We start from the raw sequence: 16,942 nt of genomic DNA, 5'->3' as shown, positions 1-16,942 counted from the left end.
TGTTGAAAAGAAATTAAAATGTAATATAATTTTTGAATATACCTTCAAATATTAAATTTTGTAAAGTAGTACTAAGCGATGTAAATTATTTATATCGCTGAGGTGGTAGAAAACCGTACAAAGAACTTCAGGCGGTGAAAATTTTCTAAAAAAAAAAGATCTAAAATATATTAAACGATAAAAACTGATAATTAATTACTAAAAATAATTCGTTTGAACGCGTTAACGTTCAAACTCTCCAGAAAAATAACTCTAGAATATGAGAAAAACGGATGAAGAAGGGTATCAAAGGAAAGTGCGGGAAACAAAAGTTGAAATCAAAAGAAAGTACAGAACATTTTGGGAGAAGATTATACGATTGACAGGGTAGAAGCGATGAAGGGACGATTCAGCCACAAGCTAAGGACAAAACAAAATAGAATGCTTTTGAAAAATATCTACCGATTTAGTCGAAGATAAAAACTAAGCATAATCTACATCCAACAGGATTAAATTAATCGTCCATTATAATAATGTTTTATCTGTTACATGATAAACTCTTTAAAAATTATAATTTTATAATGGACTACTGTTTTTTTTACGGTTATCCCAATTTTTTTGATTTAGCTTAGTTCACGTTTATTATCAGTATTATTAATAGATAGTACAAATAAATAAATAATTTTTTTATTCTGTTTCGTACGCTATATAAATCACGTCGTACTCCACGGATAAAAAAGGGGAAATTCCCGGCATTTACCTAAACGGATCAAGGGAAACCATGGCAGAACATTGATCAGAGAAGCATTCCAAAATACAGAATCAATTATAAAATAAAATATGAATATAATTAAAAGCTCATTTTAATTATTTAAAATAAAAATTTGAAATAAAAAAATATATTAAATAAAAATAATAGCAATAAAATAAATCACCAATCAGAACACATTAATAAAAATTATTTAACTTTTTTTTAAATTATTTTAAAACCTTTAAAAGTCTTCTTTTAACAAGCTGTTTAAATACCTTTATCTAATTATTTATTTTTAAATATTTTTTTATTTAAAAGACAGGGTTTTAATATTTAAAAAAAATTAAAATACGAAACCCAGAAATTATCAAAATCCAAGACCAGAAACGACAAGACTTCGAATTCTGAAACGGCCAGACTCTAAAATCTGACCGTACCAGACTCGGGAAAATGAGCGCGAAAACCCCGAGACCTTCTTTCTTTCTTTTACTGTTTAGCCTCCGGAACCATAGTGAGGTATTACTTCAGAAATGAGGATGATATGTATGAATGTAGAGTGTAGTCTTGTACAACCAAATCCGTAGGGGAAGACACCCACCTTGTTACGCTTCCAGTCACCCCCCTCACTCGTGTAGTCTAGTGCAGTCTCAGGTCAACCTTTTCTGAGATGTGTGGTTAATTGAAACCCAACCGCCAAAGAACAACGGTATCCACGATCTAGTATTCAAATCCGTATAAAAATAACTGCTTTTACTAGGACTTGAACGCTGGAACTCTCGACTTCCAAATCAGCTGATTTGGGAAGACGTGTTCACCACTAGACCAACCCGGTGGGTTGAGACCCCGAAACCTCCTTTTTCTTTCTTCTCCTGTTTAACCTCCGGTAATTACCGTTCAAGTATTACTTCAGAGGATGAATGAGTATATGTATGAGTGTAAATGAAGTGTAGTCTTGTACAGTCTCAGTTCAACCATTCATGAGATGGATGTTAGTTGAAACCCAACCACCAAAAAACATCGGTATCCACGATCTAGTATCAAATCCGTGTAAAAATAACCGACTTTACTAGGACTTGAACGCTGGAACTCTCAACTTTCAAATCACCTGAGAGACCCCGAAACCTGGACCGAAGCAAACCCACGGCCAGACCGCGAAGTCTTATACAGCAATATGAAACCTCGTTTGAAATTTTAAATTGGATTTCCACCCCATCGCTTGTCGGGTAAAGATTTTTGCAAATAATACTATTTATAATAAATGTATTAAATATCAACGGATAGAAATTTAAAAAGAAAAATTGCAAGAACTTTTGTATTTTTATTCAAATTTCGTATGCGAGAAATTACTTTCTAAATGTATAGCAAATGAATTAAATCAAGATAGAATTTTTTTGGGGTTATAAATTTATAATGTAAACTTTTAATACAATTAAACAGTTGGCATTCAAATTCAAAAACATTAATTGTAATAAGATATATTTATATATTTTATTCGATTTGAACCTGAGTTATTCAAAATCATACATAATAAGTACAATACATAGCAATATAAAAATGAAAATTGATAACCACTGAAAAATGTATTTAATTAAAGTGAAAAAAATAATAATTCGTAATAAATTTGTACACATAATAAATTCTCAACTAAATATTTCGATTTATTCAACCGAAACGAATGCGATAGGAAACTTCTCACCGTTAATAATTAAAAAAAAAAAATCATGTATTCTGAAAATGTAAAAGTATTAAAAATATAACTTACATTATAATGTCGAACAACAGCACCTGAATGAAGTTCTAAATAAACTAACCTGTAACAAAAAAAAAAAAAAATCAAGAAATAGATAAACGTAAACGCTATTAGTCAACAATTGCTTAACGCATTGTTTTAAGATAACAGGTTAATAGCTTTTTATACTTAACTAAATATAGCATAATAATAGTAATAATAATGGTTATTAAGAAATAAAATAATAAACATAAATAATAGTAAAACTAACTTACAAGAAGAAATCTTGACAGTTTTTTGTTGTTGATAAAACAGTACAGTACGCAATGCGAAGAGATATATATTTTATTACTTAAATAAAATTATATCAGACGAAATTATATGAGACACAAAAAAAAATAATAATAATAATAATCTTAAGAAAATATGAGAATTAAAAAATAAATAAAATATTGTTTGTTTACTTTATTTATTTATTTTAAGAAAGATACCTCAAACAACAGTAGTTTATCAGAATTTTTTCGATAATATTAGGGAGATTTCTTCAGAAAGCGACCTACCTATTGTAATTAGTACCATGATTCGACTTCCACAAAATTTCGACATATCTTCGCATTTCACATCCCCCAGACACCAAAACCACCGTCAGTTCAAAAAAAAAAAAAAAAAATATATATATATATATATATATATAAAATAATAACTAAACTCTATTCTTTGGTTAGACAAAAATATAAAAAACTAAATAAGTTAGAAAATTATCCAAATTAATAGAAAATTTTCTAATGCATTTCATTAGGTCACCAAACAAAACCAAACAAACAAAATAACAAAAAAAAAACCAGAAAACCTCGACGTTTCGTCCAAGATGTAGTTCTTCATCAATTCAAACCACAAAATTTTGTGTACATCTTGGACGAAACGTCGAGGTTTTCTGCTTTTGTTTTTGTTACTTTGTTTGTTTGGTTTTTGTATTAGAAAATTTTCTATTAATTTGGATAATTTTCTAACTTATTCAGCTTTTATATATATATAGATTTCACTTTCTTGTGCACACGATAACTGCCGTAATTTTGCGCCAGTCACTTACAAATTGATACATAAAATCTAACGACCCAAAATCTCTGTCGAGTTCGTTAACGGGCAAATGGGCAAAATCGGACCATGGTGGTGGAAATGGGAGGGGTTTTCTCGATAAAACAAAATATCGCTATAACTTTTCTATTAAGAAAAATATTGAATAGTTTAAAGTTCCTACTATTCTTTGCATAAAAGCCTAAAACCTATTTAAGTAAAGTTTTTTGATATCACCAACCATTGGCCCGGGGGGGGGGGGAAATTGGGTTTTGAAGACAGAAAAACATACCTACCTTAATAGGCATAGTATCAAACAAGGAGGTACTGATCTTACGGGTCCCTTATCTCAACATATTTTTTTCAAAGGGTAGGTAAATTTTTTCACATAATTTAGTATTTCTAAGGTAACTAATATACTTTCTTGTTTGGACTTATTCAATCTCCTATAAAGGAGCGGGTGAAAAACCTTTTTTAAATTAATTCTTCATTTAAAAATTGTTCTCTTTTTAGACAAAGGAGAACTTTTCTTAGGAATTTTATTATCATTCATTTAAGTAGTTCCTTGGGCAATCAGTGGAGTGCCCAGTGAAGAGCCTGAATTGTATACGCTGGTGTCTTTAAAACAACCTCCACCTACGAGGCTACCACAGTATTGGGAAAGGCTCTCACAGTCGATTTAGGGGTTAAAGTTCGGGCACCCATGTGGTGATAGTTACGAAGAGGTAGGGAGGCCGAGGCATTTAAGATGCGGTTTCGAGCCAAGCCAGTACCGGAGCGGAACGGTGATCGCAATGCACCGGTCCTAAATTTCGTACAGTTGCTCATTTCCCGCCTGCGGAGAAGGCTTTACAGCCTCGCGATAGATGCATGGCGGCAAGAATGGCACGCTAAGATAAGGATAGGTCCTTGTATAGATTTATACAGGACTTGGGGGGATGGTACGCCTCTAGTTCGTTTTTATTGGCAACGAAAGCCCAAGTCCTCTCCAACCACGTGAAATTAAACCAATATTTGTTTCGGTTCTGCCTGGCGGCTGATGAGCTATGCGTCTGTGGGGAGGTCCAGTCAAACGAACACGTGATGTTCGACTGCCCTGCTCTCCTCAAGACAGGCCTGTTGACAGGCCCCCTCAAGCTCAGGCCACCCTGGAACTTAGAGGTCAAGGGGAAAATTGGCCACTCACAAGCGGCGAGTCAATGTGGCGAGAGCCGCACTGTCGGACCGTGTGGGCGTTCCTTGATGCTGTTGCTGTGTTCAACCGACATCAGTAGTTTATCAAAGGGAAAAACCACTACCTCGCTGCTGTGGGAAGCTACCCGAAAATTATATCTCGCCATCAACCAACTAAAGCTGCAAGCGCTTTAAAATAGTGGTCAGGTACTTTTTGGCACTCAGCGACCTAGGTGTGGCAGCGAATTGCTGTCTTGACGATATAAATTTATTTATTGAAGTCATATATATTTTTAGTAGTTGACGGCGTGCGCCTACCCGTTTAAGTTATATATGACAAGTGAGCGGTTGGGACGCGTAAGCCGATGGCGCCGCGCTTAGTCCGCTCATCCTGTTAGGAAAGCTCTAGGAGCTATTGGTCGGTAAACTGTTTCGAAGCTCAGTAGCCGTTTGTGGCACAGACATTCGGTCTTACCCTCTAAGGCGACCGAATGGAGCGGTGGCGGGAGAAATGCAAAGCACACCGACCAATATATCACTCGGTTAAAATACAACCTATGAAAGTCTCTCCTCTCTTGAATTAGTTTTGTTATTTCTGGTATACGAATCTGCGAGAGCGAAGTTTATTTATATTAATTTGTGTCGTCGTTTATAGGACCACATGTTTTCCTTAAAAATCTCGTTTCTTTCTTTTGGATTTTCTTTTTAAAGACCCGCGTTAATCACTGACGAACGTAGTGCAGCGTAAAATATTTCTGGACGACTCACACGTAATAAAATGATTTTTTCTTTCTTCAGTTTTAAAGAGATAAAATATTTTTATCGGTTAAAAATGGCCTACCTACCATTATCTTTTTCTTGTTATGAAGTCCTCTCCTTACTACAAAAATATCAAAATCAAACAGAATAATGAGCGCTTGTTCGATGAACACATTTTAAAAATTCTATCTTCCCTGTTTTTTTCTTTTTTTTATAACATCATAAGAAATGTCATTAAAGATAACCATACTGACAATTTTTAAAAAAATTTTTTGTACTATTTAAATCAACCGACCAGAATGTTTTATCTCCATATAGAATTACATAACGGGAAAAATATTCCAACCCTTATAAAACTTTTAGAGGGGTAATAACACATCCCTATAACTTTAATTTATATAATTTTTTTTTTAAATTTTAGTTATCACAACGATAAAGAATCTTTTCAACGTTTTTGTAAGAATTAACGGGTAATACTTCTTTACCCAAATTTACCCCAATAAGAGTTAAATATATTTTTTTAAACCTTATGTCACAGCGTTAACCTATCTTTTTTTCTGTTCAGCTTCCAGAACCACCGTAAGGTAATACTTTAGAGGATGATAAATATGAATGTAAGTGAAGTGTAGTCTTGTACAGTCTCAGGTCGACTATTCCTGATATGGATGGTTAACTTAAACTCAACCACCAAAGAACACCGGTATCCACGATCTAGCATTCAAATTCGCATAAAAGTAACTGCCTTACCCGTTTTTTCCCTTTACTAGGATTTGAACCTTAGAACTCTCGACTTCGAAATCAGCTGATTTCGAAGTGAACCTATCTACTTGAATTACTTTATTGGACGTGTAACTTTACAATAAACTATGTAATGGAAAGCGTCCTAATCGGGTCAAATTTTGTAGAACTTGAAGTTTCACGACCGCTTCTTAAAAAAAAAAAAATTATAATAATTTTATCATTGAAAGATTCCGAAGGATTATGTATATGTTACCCGTTTTTTTTTTCTTTTTCAATTGGATTGGCCTGGTTTCATATTGGATTGAAAGATTCGGATGTAATCTAGCATGATGATTTCTATACATGAGGTACTGATGATATTTTATTTTCGTTACAGTCCCAGGAACGGGGAGATACTGATCTTATCGGTCCGGTATCTCGAAATTTTATTCAAAGGGGGATTTTAAATTTGTTCGCATAATTTAATGCCTCTTAGGTAGCTAAGACTAATTTCTCTGATCGTGTTTGGACTTATTCAAACACCTGTAAATGGGTAGTTGCAAAATCTCATTTAAATTCCACTTTGCGACTTTAAAATACATTGATTAATTAAAATGTCCTGGTTGCGAAGCAGCAGACCAAATAACCCCACTTTCCGACAGTCCTTCATTCTAAATGTTCTGTTTCATGTAAGGAAAATAAAGAAATACCAAACTGAACTTTTCCGGCGGTTTTCCTAAATTAGATTTTTCTAGTAGATGAATAATTTAACTTTTTTTTTAACGGTTAAGACTTAATTTCTAAACATTTTAAAAATATTTTTTTTATGGAATTATGTTAATCAAGTGGTATTTTTAATTATGTCTCAATATACGTTAAAAACAGTTTTATAATTCAGCTGGTAAGTAATGCTTACAATCTTCAAACATGACAGTAACCGAAATATGTATAAAACATTGGAAAAATTCTAATTTTTGAAACATTTTACTGATTTAAAGAAGAAAAAAAAATTGGTATTGTTTTATACTTTTTTTTTTTAATAAGACATTGAATAAATAATTACGTAATGTTGAAATAACATTAATAATTTTCAATTTTATCTAGCGAATAATTAAGCTGTATGCAAATGGGGGCGTACTAGTTCCAACGGTTCGGCTTCCGAAGATTTTCAAGCAGATCAATTTGACCCGTGCAGGGAGTTCCGACGATTTAATAAAGCAGTAATAAATAACGTAACAGGTAGATATCAGGTATTTAGCAACGTTGCCATTTATTTATTTAAAACATAGACACGCGAAATACGTCTAGGATTTTAATAAGCTGTATAAGTATGAATTAATAAGTACAATAAAGTACGAGTTCATATCAATTTGCTTAGTTATTTCCTGTGCGTTTTACCTCTACTCTTGCAGTGTTTTTACCTTATTTTTGAAAATTAAACAAACGTATATCTTGGGATATGATATCCGTCAATAATCTACTTGTAATCTTGAATACTTGTTAATTCAATTAATATGATGTTAGTTGAAACAAAAAAAAAAACGAAATCTAGCGTGTGCCAGTACAAAAAATTACGTACGATTATTAAAATTATCTTTTTTTTAATTTGGCCAGCCGCACGAACCACAGTCGATTATAGTCTCATGCGTCGGCTGCCTCCACCCCGTCCTGTCCATCGCCGACTCCTCTCCGGACCACAAGCGGTCCAGGTCCTCCCTAACACCGTCGCATCGTCTTTTCTTGGGTCTTTCCAGCGGTCTGGTCGAATCAACTCCAATCGACATCACCCTTCTCAGAATATGTACAAACCATCTCGCATGTCGACTTTTAATCTGTGTAACCACGTCTGGCCTGCAAAACAGCGAATCCCCCTCTCGATTCTTCCCGATTCTCCAGGCACCTCCTTCTATAACCGGGCCAAATACCTTCCTGAGCACGTTCTTTACAACAGCCATCGACCTTGCTTCCATTTGTCGATGTCCATGTCTCTTATCCGTGCAGTAAAAAAGGTTTAATCATCGTTTGATACAACTGCAGCTTTGTTTCAGAATGCCAAATTTTTGTCTTTAATCCAATCCTATTTTTGTCTTTTCCAATATTTACATGCACTGATTCGCTGTGTTTATCCTAGCCGGAATTTCTTCCACCACACCATTTCTGTTGTTCACGATCGATCAAAAAGTTTTTAAAACTTTCAACTCTCTTAAAATTACTGTCTTCTTCTTCTATGAAATTCAGCAGATCTGTCCTTCTAGATGACACCATATATTGTATCTTTTATTGTACTATTTACTATTTATTTCTATTTACAGCGAGAACCACCACCTTTGCTTCCTGTAGTACGTACTTCATCACTGATTTCATTGCTTGTGTCTCTAAACAAGACTATTTCGTTCGCATACGTCAAAACATTGGATTTTTTAGCTCCGACTCTGATGCCATGTCCGTGATTACATTTTCCAAACTACCCGGTCAAGTACCAGATTACATACCAGAATTGCATTTAAATAAAACCGAAATTGTTTGAGTAAATATAAATCATCTTTCTTTTAAAGAAAGAGTAATTACACAAGATAATTATGAGTAATTATTGCTAAATTACGGCAAGCTTAAAGGAAAAAGGTAAGATATATCTGTGTAAAATGAATTTTCCAATTCTTTTAACCCATTTTCTTTCAAATATACTTTTAATATCATATAATTTTTAAGGTAATGTAATTTGATCAACTTGAACTTCAAGGTGACCTCCTACCTAACTTGGACATTTTTCCCGATCATTGGTCAAATTTTTTCTTGTATACGGTTAAAAGTATGGTTATAATCATTAATATTTAATAATAAGATTAAATATTTTTGCTTTTTTATTTCATTTCATGAAATTATTAATTTCAGAGTACTAAATATTATTTGATTTTTGCATTCGTGAAAATAACATTTTTCTTTAATTAAACAGAATTTATATAATTTGATTTTCACTAAAAAATTTTGTTGAATATAAGGAACACCAATGGGAAAGTCATATTAATGTAGTATTTAAAAAATAATAATAATAATAATAAATTAGGATTCTTTTAATAAGTTTGCTCGTTTAATAAGTTTCTTTTATACATTGCACATTCATAAATTGAAATACAATTATCTTATACGGGAAGAACATTTATCCTTAAATTTCAAACAAAAAAGAAAAACTTATTAATAACATTTAATTTCTGAGATTTATGACGAAAAATAATACACGAAGCTGAATCATAATTCAGTTGAAGACGATTAAGATATGAAAGCGGATTAGTATTATACATTCACTGTTTCTAATGAAACAAACTTAACGCGTATGAATTTTCGTTATTCCTTTTTATAAATTCATACTGATTCATGGCCGATGTGAAAAGTCTTAAGAGATACTAATGATAGAACTAAGAACAGGTATACATTCTGATATCAACACGTCACTCCAAACAGAAACGAACCGAATGAATCACCGTAAATTACACTGAGTCATCGTCATACGACTTTTAGTTCACTTAGTATTATTAGATACCTCGTTCAAAGTTTTTGTTAAAATTAGATTTTACCCGACAAAAATAGAAGTGACATCCGCAAATACAAACGATTCGATTCAATAAATAACCGGAATAAAATTCAAAGATAACTTCGGTCGATAACGATATCAAATTAACGTCGACATATTAGAGCGTTACGGGTATGACAATAGAACCGACAAGCCGACAACGAACAACGAAAGGGAACAGAGACACATATATACGCATGTAGATGACAGAAACGTGTAAGGCGAAAATAAATACTTATCGACCTAATGAAGAGCAAACAGAACGAAGATAAGAAGGCGGCATTATATGTGCCTATTGGCTTGCCAAGATAAGCGGCTCCCATGGGTGGTTGATTAGTCACTGCTTCACAAAGGATCCGCCTAAACAAACACCACTGGTTGTGCAATCTAATCCCAACCCTCTCTTGTTGTCTTAAACCCTTCCTCTGATCACAACCGAGCTCCCTCCCGCCGCACCGCCGACCACCCCCCATCTCTTTACACTCATAACCCTCTAACTACCGCCCCTTTATCCACTTAAAACCCATTAATTCGTGACGTCATCTGATGCCGCCATTATCCATCTATTTCTAGACTATATAATAAATACAAAATTCGTCCAATTAAAACGTTTTAACTATCAAGTCTATATCTTAATTAATGTTCATATTATATAGTTATGTACATTTAAAAATTAAATTCAAAGCGTAATTTTTTTACTTAATGAAGAAAGACAATCCATTATTGCTAATAAAATAAGATGTTAGTACAGCTTATTTTATAGTTATATTATTATATGTGACATCACGCATATATACTTTTATACTATATTCCATTTATATTCAAAGATATTAATCGACGTATTGAAATTAGTAATGTAATTAATTTGGACAGTTGTAACATGTTCGTCATGAGAAAGGGAGTTGGCTAATTTATTAAAAATTTACTAAAAAAAAAAAGTCTAAAAAAGAAAAATCTGGTAGATTTGGACTGATTTTTCAGATATTTATTTAAAATTATTCTGAGTAATTCTGTACTTTTGTAATATACGCGCATTGAGAATTAATTTTATACAAAATAAAAAATCGGATATTAATTATTTTCAGTATATATTATATTATTTTTTATATTTAAATATTTTAATTTTAATTTCTGAAGCAAAGATGCTCAACAAAATTAAGCAATACCAAATTTTTTAATATTAAAAAATTATCACCACAATTTCAAAAAAGGTGTTTAAGATTGAAAATTTGGGAGCTCCCCCATCAGGGGAGAGGTTTCGGTTAAAAAATACGTTTAAAAATTAAAAATATGAAATCGCGAAAATTTGTTTTTTTCCATTTTGGGGCATTCGGGTAAAATTAATTTTTAAGAAAATAATCCCTAAATGCTGATAAATTAAAAACAACCGCCGTGATCGAGTACGTAGTATCTCGACATTTTGTGTGGAAGTCCCGGGTTCGAATCCCAGTCAAGCGTGGCATCTTTTCATAGTCTACCGATTTCCACCGGGCTAATGATCATAGTTGTTGATGCCCGTTTTTTTTTTAAATTTAAAATCAGGACATTTTTAAAGTTATTTAAAAAATACAAAGATACAGACATAATTCTGTAGTTGCAGTTATCTAGGAAGCGGGTAAAAGCTTTTTGGCTAATCTTTTTTTTTTTTTTTCAAGAAATCCTAATGTGTAAGGGCTATCAAAAATTAAGATTTTTACATCTTAAATGTAACGGGTAACTTGCCAAATGGATGTAAATTTAAAAAAATGTTTTAAAAATTAAAAATATTTTTTGTTACAAGCCATAAGAGTAGGACGGATAAAATAAATTTATTATAGTGATTTCAAAGGCTATCGATGTAGAAAATATAGATGTAAGGAGACTCCCACTGATCTGAAGCGAGATAGAGCAAAAAAAGCAAAACTTTTTTTTTTTGAACGGGGTGTAAATATTAAATTATTTGGTAATTTGTTATCTCGATAAAAAGATTTCAACTTTTCTAAGAAACCTTTTTTTTGTTAAAGCGCCCCAGTAAAGATTTGAATTTTTATTTCGGATAAATACCACAAATCCATTTTACATAATATAATACATTATTTTGCTTTGAAGTTAGTACCTGTCTACCGGGTCTCGAAGATAATCGGTCAACGGGGTCCCAGAGTTATAAGAACAAATATAGGACAACATAAATCAACATACGGAGAAATGTTCGTCTGACAAAAATAAATTTGTTGGGCCTGAGAACATTGGAATTAAAAGTTTTTAGCAGATTATTTACAATTCATTTAAATCTTCTTTTCTATTAACAATTAATTTTAATAATGTCTTCTTCATAAGGCACAAAGCTGGAAAAAAAACAATTATTTTAGATTGTTTTTTTGACCGATTTATATATAATTTGCATTATTGCTGCAGCAGCATACATCTGGTAAAGTAATATTAATTATTATTACATTATAATTAAACCCAAAATTCTACAATTGCCATACGTTCCTGTTAATGTTTACGTTGATAATATTCCGCAAAGAAATACTCGATCTTCATCGCTCATAATGTTCAGCGATACTTTCCTTTGCTACATGAGCTCTACTATAAAATGACATTGTAATTCTTACATAGTTATTTATCTGAGTGTAATGAGAAAGAAATTATTCAGAATAAAAAAGTAAAAATGGGATTCAAAACATTTTTAACAACGTATAGTCTTTATTCTATTTTTTCAGCAGAATTTCAAATAAATTTATAAAAGAATTTACCGTACATTGTATTTTAATTTGTTTATCAAATGCTCTTGAAATTTTTGTTTTAAATCTTCTCAAAAAAAATTATATATTTTTCAAAAGTTATTTTCCCGGGTGTATAAAACATACTTTATAAGGGACAACTAATCGAGTAAGATTTTACATGTAGGGATGCTTTTTTCACACTGTAATGTTTCATAAACTCCTGTAATAAAAAGACACTATTTTAACATTTAAAAATTCCGAAAGGATTTACGTATGATGAGAGGTTTTTCCCTGATACCTTTAGACTGAATTTAGATCAACGATAAAATTTCATTCTAGCCGCGGCCGTTCAAGGGAGTTTTATATTGCAAATCCTGTATCTCGACATTTTACTCATACGGTAGATAAAGTGTTTTCACTTAATTTAGGTAGCCAAGATATTTTCAGATGGTGCTTAGTTTTATTCAAACCCCGAACAAGGAGGTAGAGGAAAAACGAAGTAAAGGAAGTATTTTGATCGCGTAAAATTTCGGTTTTCAAATTTCAACGGAAATATTCATTTTGGCCATCCCTGAATCCATTTCGACTAGTTTCGGCGTGACGTCAGTACATACACGTACGTATCTCAGATAACTCAAAAATAATTAGCCGAAGGATGTTGAAATTTTGGTTTTAGAACTGTGGTAACATCTAGTTGTGCACCTCCCCTTTTTATTGCAAACGACTGAACCAAAGATATCCAAAAAAACCCAAAATACAAAACAATTTGGATTTTGGACTTTTTCCTAACTACTAATAAGCCCTCATTGAGAGCTTTTCAACGATATATCATAAGTTGTACTTATTTTCCAGAGTAATAGCCAAATAAAATTTTAATTAATGAAATATTTGGATTTAACAAGGAAAGCCACATCGGTTCGAATCAGACTTCATCTCCTGTTTTTTTTTTAATTTGTTTTTTAAGTTTTTTTTCACTTAAATATATCGATTTATTAGTAATTTTAACCCGTAAAAAATTTTGTAAAAAAATTTACGATAAATATTAATTCAATAATAACAATAAAAAAAAATGCATGCAAAAAATCAGAACTTATCAGTGAAACAAAATTTTACGGACTTTTAAAAATGTAATTTAATAAGCATATTACAGACTTGTATATGTATATGTAACAAATCTGGTGAAACATCTGATTATTTAATATTAATTGAAAATTATAATTTAGAATCATATTATTTTGGGATTTTCTACTTTAAATTTATTTAATTATTCTGGAATTTCTGTTTAATTTTATCTCCGTTAAAGTTAGCTAAAAAGAGGCTGAAAAATAGACCCTCACAAGAACAACATATACACTGAGGCATACATACCAAATCTTAAAATTGCAAAAAAGTCGTATCTTTTAGTTCATTACTCTTCTGATATTGTCGTACAATATTCTCCCTAAGTCGGAATTGATAATTATTTCGTTTGTTTTTCGTTACTAATCATTTAATCGCTCTTTACATCGGTATAATAATTCTTTTATGTACACGTTAACTAGTTTACGAATTTTCTCCTCTTTAAATTTACCATCCTCTCTTAATCTTTTTATTCTTTCATTGGTCTTAAGAGTTTCTTCCTTTTTATATTTGTTAAATTCTCTTAATTTTTTATTCTTTCTTTCTTTGCAACATTTTCTTCCTTTTTATTCTTTCTTTGGTTTTAACATTTTCTTCCTCTTTATATTCATTTTCTTGTGGTTTTTTTAGACATATTTGTTCATGTTATCTTTCTTTTTCCTGTATGATTGTTTCTTTTTCATTTTGATTATTTACCAGTAATAAAAGCTGAAAATTTTACACCGTAAGATCGAAATTAACATTTGTAACCTATATACAGGATTTCAATAAACAGAATAGAAGTTATTATTATTAACATCAGAAATCTGAAACTTCTGTTAATCAGCAACTCACAATAATAGATACGAATAATAGTGATCTAGTAATACGAGTAATAAAGGGACTTTTATTCTATTCTAATATTTCATGTAGGATTGTTGAACCAAAAATTGTATAAATATTTGATGTTAATAAAAATTAATATTTCAGCGATTGTGTAACTGTCCATTTTATTAAAGAATTGGAGGATCGTATCTCGCTTTCAAACGAAACAAGTTTAAATGAAGTACAGCAAAAAATGTTTACATGTAATTTAATAGGCGTACAAGAAAGTTATGTGGTGTCCACATCAGATTTTTTTTATCAGTGCTGGACTCGCAAGTCGCATTCTTTGCTTGAGATTTTCTGAATGGATTGATCGATTTGTATAACCGTTTTTAGAATGACTTCTGAATACGGGTCTTTGATGTCAATTAATTTTGATTTTAACCGGTGAAGGGAGTGGAGAGGTCAGCGTGGGTCCTGTATCTCAAAGGTTTACTCAAAGAATAGAGTATTAATTTTTAAACAATAATAGTCTGCTGGTCAAATTTAATGTTTCATCTACTTCATCTTCTAAATAATAATTTGTCGAAGAGGAAGCCCTCGGTAAATAGACTCGGATAACTCTTGATATGGGCAAAATAAGACTGCCGTTTCTTTTCTATATACTTTCTACAATTATTTTTTTATAAATAATATCGAAACAGATTCCTGGCCTCTATTGAGGATCTAAATGAACGGTTTCTTGTTCACATGTACGGTTTCACGTAGATGTGTATTTCACGTAGTTTCTTGTTCATCTACGGTTTCATGGTACGGTTTCACGTACCATCTAATTCCACGGGCGAGGTTGTTTTATTTAGAAACGCTGAACCTTTAATTTGGTTTTAAATCTTAAAATTTTAAGGAAAAATCAATTTTTAATACAGCTTATATTTTTAGTCAGTCGACACAATATGGTTCTCATTATACGATATATTTATCTGGATAAAGGTATCCCCTATTTTTTAATCGGCACGATTTTTCAAAAACAAATATTGAACTTTTCTCCGGGTCGAATCCCGGTCGTCTCATACCGGAAAGGATAATCGTCCTCTCGATCGGAAGGATATAATCTACCAAATTTTTTTTCTAATCCTAGACCTCTGCATATTTTCAATTCTGATCCTGCTAAGTCCGAAACCAAGATGCCGGATAGCCTTTCCATGCTTGATAAAAAGTTAATTATGGACCGATTCAGCATTTAAATTCTTTTTTATTTACGGCTGTATAATAAGCTCGATAAACTATCGGATTAAACTAGACCCTCCTTCGACTAAAATTTAGTTTATTTTTGAAATCGTCTATATTTTTGTTCGACGAATTAATTCACTAAAAGAAGCTCTGAACCTTGTACATGAAAATATGAAAATAAAAATTTTGTATAGAATATGGAAAATGTCACGTTAACGGGATTCGAACCCGGGACTCCCAGATGGAATGCCGAGACGCTACCGCTCCGACAAGGAGCTCGACAAACGATTCGAGATCGGCAAAATACGACATCTATTTATTCACTTTAATAATAAACACTTATTTAATAACTCAAATGATAAATTCTAAACACGTTTTTTCGCCTCTCGATTTAGATATAAATTCCGTTCGCTTTTCACGATTAAACTTTTCCTTTGTAAATCAGAATGTATCCACCAGTACAATTTAGGCGTTTGAAATGGACGGTTTGATACGGATTTTATGAAAATTGGTAAAGCCATTTTGAATTTACATCGGTACAAACACATAAATAAATATACCACGCGAACACATTACTCTTATGTCTGTAACGGTCGAGTAAAAATAAAAAATAAATCTAATAGAAGAGAAAGTAATTTAAAAAATGTATCGATTTATAAAACTTTTGTAAACGTGAAAACCAGTACGTAATTAAAAGAGTATGTAAATTTAAATGTTGGTGTTTTAATATATGGTATAGGCGTACTATTTAAATTATAAATATGAATTAATATTGAATAAAAGGTTTTATTTTATATATATATATATATCTCCCACTTCTGTAACAATAATCCTCTGATACAAAATGTATCAATGGAATAAAAAAGAACCCTAGTAACAATTAATCTGAATCAAACGGTTTTAATAGATTATCTATTTTTTTCTTTTTACTCATCATTATTATTATTTTATTAAACCGTGAATTGAAAACTGTAAATTGAATTGGATAATTTTTAAAATCAATGAATTGAAATCCTCTCTTATACGCTACGCTATTTACCAATATATATATATATTGAAACGTAGCAAAATCCATGCATACAAAGATACAAACAGTCAGGCCTTTTGATATGCACATGAACCTCTTTTTTAAATTCAGTTGAACTGTAAAAATGTACGCTGTTACAGATAAGAATTGTAAATAAATAAACTGGTTAAAAAAAATGTTTATGAAAGAGCAATCCACCCAATAATATTTTTTTGTTTACATTAATATATGGAATAAAAACAAGTTATTATTTTCCTTTATTAATCAGTGACGGAACACTCTGTATAAATACGGAAAGTTCAAA

At 31.5% G+C, this 16,942-nt stretch overlaps 1 protein-coding gene across 3 annotated transcripts in view; it reads right to left on the bottom strand.

Annotated features, from left to right (window-relative positions):
• Positions 1 to 16,942, bottom strand: part of pxb (putative Hedgehog signaling attenuator pxb) — a 295,964-nt gene that overhangs the window by 158,087 nt on the left and 120,935 nt on the right. The window contains exon 1 of one of the 3 annotated variants that reach the window (XM_075367539.1): positions 2,493 to 2,531. The exons of the other annotated variants lie outside the window; for them this stretch is intronic. The gene's annotated coding sequence lies outside the window, so the exon portion shown is untranslated. Of the gene's footprint in view, positions 1 to 2,492; positions 2,532 to 16,942 lie in introns of those variants that run through there. 3 annotated transcript variants of the gene reach the window in all.

This window comes from Lycorma delicatula, chromosome 5, assembly GCF_047948215.1.
Source record: "Lycorma delicatula isolate Av1 chromosome 5, ASM4794821v1, whole genome shotgun sequence".
In the NCBI taxonomy this organism is placed as follows: domain Eukaryota; kingdom Metazoa; phylum Arthropoda; class Insecta; order Hemiptera; family Fulgoridae; genus Lycorma; species Lycorma delicatula.
The sequence above is the reverse complement of the archived record's forward strand: the minus strand, read 5'-3'. Positions and strand labels throughout refer to the sequence as shown.